The sequence below is a fragment of the Sitophilus oryzae genome, unplaced genomic scaffold (genome assembly GCF_002938485.1).
Source record: "Sitophilus oryzae breed Bouriz unplaced genomic scaffold, Soryzae_2.0 scaffold_1122_pilon_pilon, whole genome shotgun sequence".
Lineage (NCBI taxonomy): Eukaryota > Metazoa > Arthropoda > Insecta > Coleoptera > Curculionidae > Sitophilus > Sitophilus oryzae.
Window position 1 is genome coordinate 338,067 of NW_022145752.1, and position 7,511 is coordinate 345,577.

A 7,511-nucleotide genomic window follows, 5' to 3' on the forward strand; every position below is an offset into this window, starting at 1 on the left:
GCCAACGTCAACTGCCGTAAACATATTACAGCAAAAGAAAAGACAGCCCGAGGCAGCAAGCTGAAGAAATGGTAAAATTGCATCGAGAAGTCTTTAGGTATCGTTCTTCTACTTTTACCAGGGTTATACGAAAAGATCTTTACAGCGCAGAGTAAGAAGAGTAATTTTATTTACCTATCTTTAAATTACAGTTGGGGTTCGAACCTTTGGTTTTACAACAGCAAAATAAAACACTTCTTCTTAGTAGCTGCGTCGCTGATGTTACACCAATCCCGTATGTTTCTTAGCCAGGAATGTTGTTTTCTTCCTGGGCCTCGCCGTCCCTCTATTTTTCCTTGTAGAATCAGCTTAGGAATGTAATATTGGTCTCCTCTAAGGATATGCCCAAGATATGAAACTTTTCTTTCTTTAACTATATTAAGCATTTCTCGTTCATAACCTGCAGTCCTTAAAACTTCTTCGTTGGTGGCATATGCGGTCCATGGTACACGTAAGAGTCTTCCGGAGATCCACATCTCGAAAGCCTCGATGTGGTTCAGGGTTCTAGCCAGAGACTTAACGTTTCTGCGCCGTATAGTAAGTATATGTAGCATTTTACTACCCATAGTCTAAGTGCTAGCGGGAGACTGCTTGCTAATAGGAAGTTTTTACGTTTAAAAAATGTTGGTTTTGCATAATTCGTTCTAAGTTTAACTTCCTCATCGCAGTCCCATCGTCCATTGATTCATTGATACCTAGATATTTAAATCGTGGTACTCGCTCTATAATATTTCCATCCACCGCCAACGCGGTGTTGATTATAGGCTGGCGTCCTATTACCATAAGTTTGGTCTTGGTAGCGTTGATTTTAAGACCGAAACGATTTCCCATTATCTTATTTATTATTTGCTGGAGATCCTCTAAAGTTGGTGTTAGGATTGCCGTATCATCTGCAAATTATCTTATATTGTTAATTGGAACTCCGCTAATCTTAATTCCTTCACTTTCTCCTTCCAGGACTATTTGAAATATCTTTTCGACGTATATATTAAAAAGTGTTGGTGACAGTGTACAGCCCTGGCGGACACCTTTACACACATTGAAGGTGTCTGTGGATAAATTTTTGTTAACTCTTATCTCCGCGGTTTGGTTCCATAACAAAACACTAATTCACCACAATACACCAAAACACTTTATTTTTGCACTGGATGCGCGTTTCACTAACCGTGTTAGCAGCATCAGCAGATGATTAAAACTAAACTAATACCTTTTTTACCGAGTCATTTACATAGGCCTAAGAATAAAACATCTCCACTTGAAATTTCGGTTGTTTATAAAAGTTCATGTCGAGATTGTAATCAGAAATATGTTTGGCAAACTAGAAGATTTATTATAACTAGATTTAAAGAATATATGGCTCAGATAAGATATGGTAGATCAGACAAAGCTTCGCGTTGCTCAACATATTGTTGATAAAGATCATTGTGTAGATGTTAATAATTTAAAATTAATTATACTCTCAAAATGTGGATCTCAAAATGAATTTAACAAAAACTAAAGTAATGTACAACGAACTAGTGGAAAGAAAAAGCATTCTAATAAATTACACAACACTGGAAATAGTAGAAGAATATATATATTTGGGACCACAAATACACAGCTCGGGATTTCTACTACCAGAAATGAAGAAAAAAATTAAGTTATCATGGAGTACTTGTGGAAGAAACTCAATCATATTCATGGAATAACCAAGAGAGACCGTACCATAATTGGAAATGGTTGAACAAGCTGAAAATGGCGATGATGATAAAACAAGTCTCAAATTACAGGCAATTAGATACATATGAGACCGTTAAAATTAATAAATGTAAAGATAATATGAACAAAGATAATGAGACTTTATATTGACATACTTTTCTGTAGACTCTCGTATAGCGTTAAGTGTTAGTGAAAGCGAAAGTACTCCGTACAGCGAGCAGGAAGCAGTACCGCCTGTAAAATATTGCCCAAGATAGATGGTATTATTAGACGACAAACGGAAACATGAAGAAATCTAAAGAGGAAGAAAAACGTTATGAAGGACCTTTGCTAATAGACATTTATCTTTCAGTTTAAGTATAAATAAATATCATGCTATAAAATATATAAACTGTATGCCATGGAAGGATGGCTTGTTTGTGCTCTTGTATCATGAAAAAATAGACAGCTTGAATTAAGTTAGATTTTTGAGGCGACTATCGATCTGTTGTACTGCAATTTTTTTTACATCTATTGTGGTGCTCTTCTGATCCTTAGGTTATAATCTCCGATTCTATCTTTTTTGAAAAGTCTAGCAACATAGAGACTCATCCCTCTACCATTTACTGCATCGGAACACGGGATATATGATATAGGATATTGAAATATGTTGTACTAGACTTTTTTTCCATAGGAACATGTAGCAACTGTTAAAATTGCCTTGTATCTATCAAAAATAGTAGATAAAATAATACTTTAACCGCAATGGTAGATTAACTGATACTTTAACAGCGAGGATAGGTTAAAAACTTTATTTCTTCTCGCACGTTTTTTAATTGTTTCCATTTTTGAAAATTTTTCTATTCCTTTTCATAAGTTATTCGGGATTTAAATGGAAGTAGTTTGGATATGGCGTTTGGCGCCTCAGCCTGATTATCTGTTGGTAATTTACTTATTTCGTTTTGAGCCAGTTCTGGCTCCAATTCAATCAGCAATCGACACGAAAGAAAATTAAAAAATATTGACTCAAAACTGACAACTAAAGAGACAGCTTTATTTATTTGTCAAATTACATAGAAACTAGAGGATTCAATCCCGGGATTTCGAGAAAATAATAACAGATCCCGGGATTTTATATAATATAGTAAAACGCTATTTTTAAGGTTGTATATGCAAAAACTCTCTTTTAATTGAATTCCTTAAGGTGCGTATTGACTATCCGAACAACGAACGAGCGAACGAGCGAACGAATGGAATTTGGTATATTTGGACGGGGATCCGAACGCATGCCGTTCGTTCGTTCGTTTGCTCGACCATCCGTTTCGAGTCGGTACATCAAAGGAGTTCAAAAACGAATGGGTAGATGTTGTTTGTTTAGATTAGGTTAGGTTTGTTGTTCGTTCCGATGTTTTCGTTCGGTTCTAAAATTCGGTCCCGTTCATGCTACTACCGAACGAATCAACGAATGTTCGTTCGTTCGTTCGGATAGTGAATACGCACCTTTATAGCGCGGCCGCCGTGCGCCGCCGACAAGCGATACGTCGGTGATTCCCGGAATAATAAAAAACTTTTGAAACAAGAATTAGCAAACCTCTTAAAACGACTAGATATAACAAGTAAAATCATATTAGATTCTTCAGATATTTCGGAATCGGATGAAGATTTGCCAATTGCTACTATTCAGAACAGGTACCAGGCCTTAAATGATGACGTGTCATTTTCGGAGAGGCTAGATGATGCTTTAACCAAAAAAATGTCAAATCGAATGACAGTGCCACCAGTAACAAAAACTGAAAACTTAGAAGCCCAAATAAAAAATTAAGTGGATACGTTCCAGAAGAGTGGACAACGTGGAACAAACTTACAACCTTTGAATAAGAAGACTAAGGAAGGAGCATATCAAAAATCTTAGGTACACCACGATGGGCCTCAAATATGGGCGACTTAAATTCCGGTTTATCAGTGTCGTTCTAATTTTATTTAAAAAATGTAAAACTATGATGTAGGGTAGACGTGGGGTAGACTCAATAATTTGTTGTTTTATTTTACGTTGTGAATAAATGTTGGTAGTTATTAAAATTATTATAAAAATATATAATTCTAATAAAAATAGATAAGTTATAATAAGTATTTATTAACACAAACATCCGATACGCTACTGAAGCAGGTAAGTCAAATTAACGTATCTAAATTCTTTGAAATCTAATCTTTGACAAGTAATAAATAAAAGCTAAAAATGCAAGAAAAATATATAATTTAGTTAATTTAAGTGAATTTCATAAATGATCGGTTTACTACACGTATGTATATTATATAGTCACTTACTAGCGAAAAGTTGTTCCATTATTTCACTCAATTTTTGCCGAGATCTACCGCACGCTACACAACCAACTATTTTAGAGTCTTTTTCGATAAATCGCGATAGTGTCACTGTTAATTTAAGTTCTGCCACAATTTCCATCTAGATTTACTACCTTTATACAACTATCAGTAGTAGAATAAATAATAAATAACATAAAATAAGCTCCGTAAAGACTGACAAATCCACAAAATTTCAAATCAAATTCAAATGTGTCAAATGAATCGTCAAACAGAACTGTCAAGGATCCCCACCCTAGAGAGCTTTTATGGTGGCTTTTCCGTCCACCATGCATGAATACATGGATAGCATTATGCTCCTTCCTTAGTCTTCTTATTCAAAGCTTACAACTAGCTTTTGATTTTTTAAGTACAATACCGCCTACAAGTGTAGAATCGGAAAGGTGTTTTTCGTCAGTAGGCTGGATAGTTACAAAATTTCGTTCTGCTATGGGAGATGACACAATAGACAATATTATATTTTTGCGCTATTTTTTAAAAAATATGGAATAATCTTATCAGTCCAGTTTCTTTTTTGTTTTGTTTGAGATTTTTAATTTTTGTTTAATGTTGTTTAAGAAGAATATTTACTTATTTTTGTGTTCCAAAGACTGTTTTTGTTTTATCTAATTAACAGTAACTATAATAAAATGTTCTTTGAAAGTAACATTGGTAACATTATTACTGGAGTCCCGGGATTAAATCCCGGGATCCCGAGATTCGGGGTTAAGAATCCCGGGATCCCGAAAACATAAAATTGTCCGGGATTGAATCCCCTAATAGAAACCAACGCCAACCCAGCACAATATTTTTTCTACTCGTAATAAATTCCTTGAAATAATAATTTCTGAATATTTTTTAAAACTAAACTTTAAAACGCTATGGAAAGAAATATTGTTTTATACACGACGATAAAATTGCATTATCGTCTCGTAAATTAATTTTTTCGGTCTACGATAAAATACCATTTTATCGTCTTGTATAAAAAATAACTATATGTATTTGTATTATGTGTAAGTTAAAAAAAACTCTAAAAACTACCCGAAAACTATAGATATCCGACCGAATAACCATCAAATCGACTAAAAATGACTCTGTAACCATCAAAATCGCATACTTTTGCCAGTAAACTTCGATTTTACCGTCTGATCTAGGCGACCTACTTCCCAAACGACGCCGTATAAAAATTGCATAAATAATTCGAGCACCAGACCGATAATTTCGCCGTCGCCGCTCAGTACGACGCTTCGTTTTTTTTTCTCTCTCTCTCCTTATTTACGTGTTTCTCGGATGAGTGCAAAGTGGGTTTTTAGCACACTGGCAGTAGAAATAAGACGCTTTCAGAATCTGTTTCCTATATCGTGGAATATCTTAAAAACCTAGATCATATTATATACTTACGTAGATAAGTAAATCACTATGGAAACTGTCGCAAACATATCAACGACTTCCATTTATTTTCGGTGCTTCGACTCTATCTATCCTTGTCGAGGACCAAATTACCATTAATTTGTGAAATGCATATATTTGAACAATAAATTGAATGTTGACTGTCTCAAAAATTAAATTATATAAAAAATACATTTAGCCGCTCCGTACGAATATCAATATTCTTAAGAAATTTAACCAGAAAGTATGCATGTGGTTTAATATAAATAAAAGAACAACTAAATACTTTACCTGCCTATGAAAAGATAATTCGGGGACTCTTCTATTAGAACTTATGCACACCAAACATTTTCTAGTCATTTTTACGAGTATTTAGAAAGTCCAACGAAAAAAAATAGAAATATAATTGCACAAACTTAAAATTAATTTCTCACTGAACACTTGCATCCTTGGCTATATAAAAGCGGTCGATAAAAGAGTAATTAATACAACTTTTTAAAATAAAAAACGCAAAAAACAAGCGTCGTTACACAATGGAAATAAGATTATGACATGACCAGGGGCGGGAAAGTGAAATAGCAAAAGCGGTTCCACCGTTTCCACCTTTGAATAAGAAGACTAAGGAAGGAGCATATCAAAAAACTTAGGTACACCGCGATGGGCCTCAAATATGGCCGACTTAAATTCCGGTTTATCAGTGTCGTTCTAATTTTATTTAAAAAATGTAAAACTATGATGTAGAATGGGCAGACGTGGGGTAGACTCAATAATTTGTTGTTTTATTTTACGTTGTGAATAAATGTTGGTAGTTATTAAAATTGTTATAAAAATATATAATTCTAATAAAAATAGATAAGTTATAATAAGTATTTATTAACACAAACATCCGATACGCTACTGAAGCAGGTAAGTCAAATTAACGTATCTAAATTCTTTGACATCTAATCTTTGACAAGTAATAAATAAAAGCTAAAATGCAAAGAAAAAATATATAATTTAGTTAATTTAAGTGAATTTCATAAATGATCGGTTTACTACACGTATGTATATTATATAGTCACTTACTAGAGAAAATTTGTTCCATTATTTCACTCAATTTTTGCCGAGATCTACCGCACGCTACACAACCAACTATTTTAGAGTCTTTTTCGATAAATCGCGTCACTGTTAATTTAAGTTCTGCCACAATTTCCATCTAGATTTACTACCTTTATACAACTATCAGTAGTAGAATAAATAATAAATGACATAAAATAAGCTCCGTAAAGACTGACAAATCCACAAAATTTCAAATCAAATTCAAATGTGTCAAATGAATCGTCAAACAGAACTGTCAAGGATCCCCACCCTAGAGAGCTTTTATGGTGGCTTTTCCGCCCACCATGCATGAATACATGGATAGCATTATGCTCCTTCCTTAGTCTTCTTATTCAAAGGTTTCCACGGAAATCTCAAATAAAATAGTTCCAGCCTTAGTCACTAGGTGGTAGTGCAATTAATTTTTAGGTTAAGAAGTTGCTACTAGTTATTGCCAGATGGCGTTAAATCAGAATTTTTTTGTAGTTTCCATAGTTTCCAACGCCATTGTCATATTATTGTCAAATTCTCAAAAAATATTGTCATCAAATAAATGATTATCAAAACGTTTTTCAAACTATAATTTGTTATATGTGTTTTAATTAGACAATTCCTTTTGTTTGTGGCCCTAAAAATATAATGTAAGTCTTTTATTTTTGCCATCATTTAAGTACCTATTTATATTTACTCCATTTACAAAACTTTGGGCGTATTACGTTGGTCTTGTTTTATTATAATAAACGATGTTTAAATATTTCACTGATAAATAAAAACTTTAAATAATAAATAATATTTCACATGTTTGGCCTTAATTTTATTTAATAATTGTATAAATTATACTTTTAAATCTTATTTTTTACACATCACAACGATACTTGTTATTGTATTGTTGAATTTGTGTAAAAAATAAGATTTAATAATCAAATTTAATTATTTTAGAGTAAAATTCAATAAATACGCTCATTTAAAAA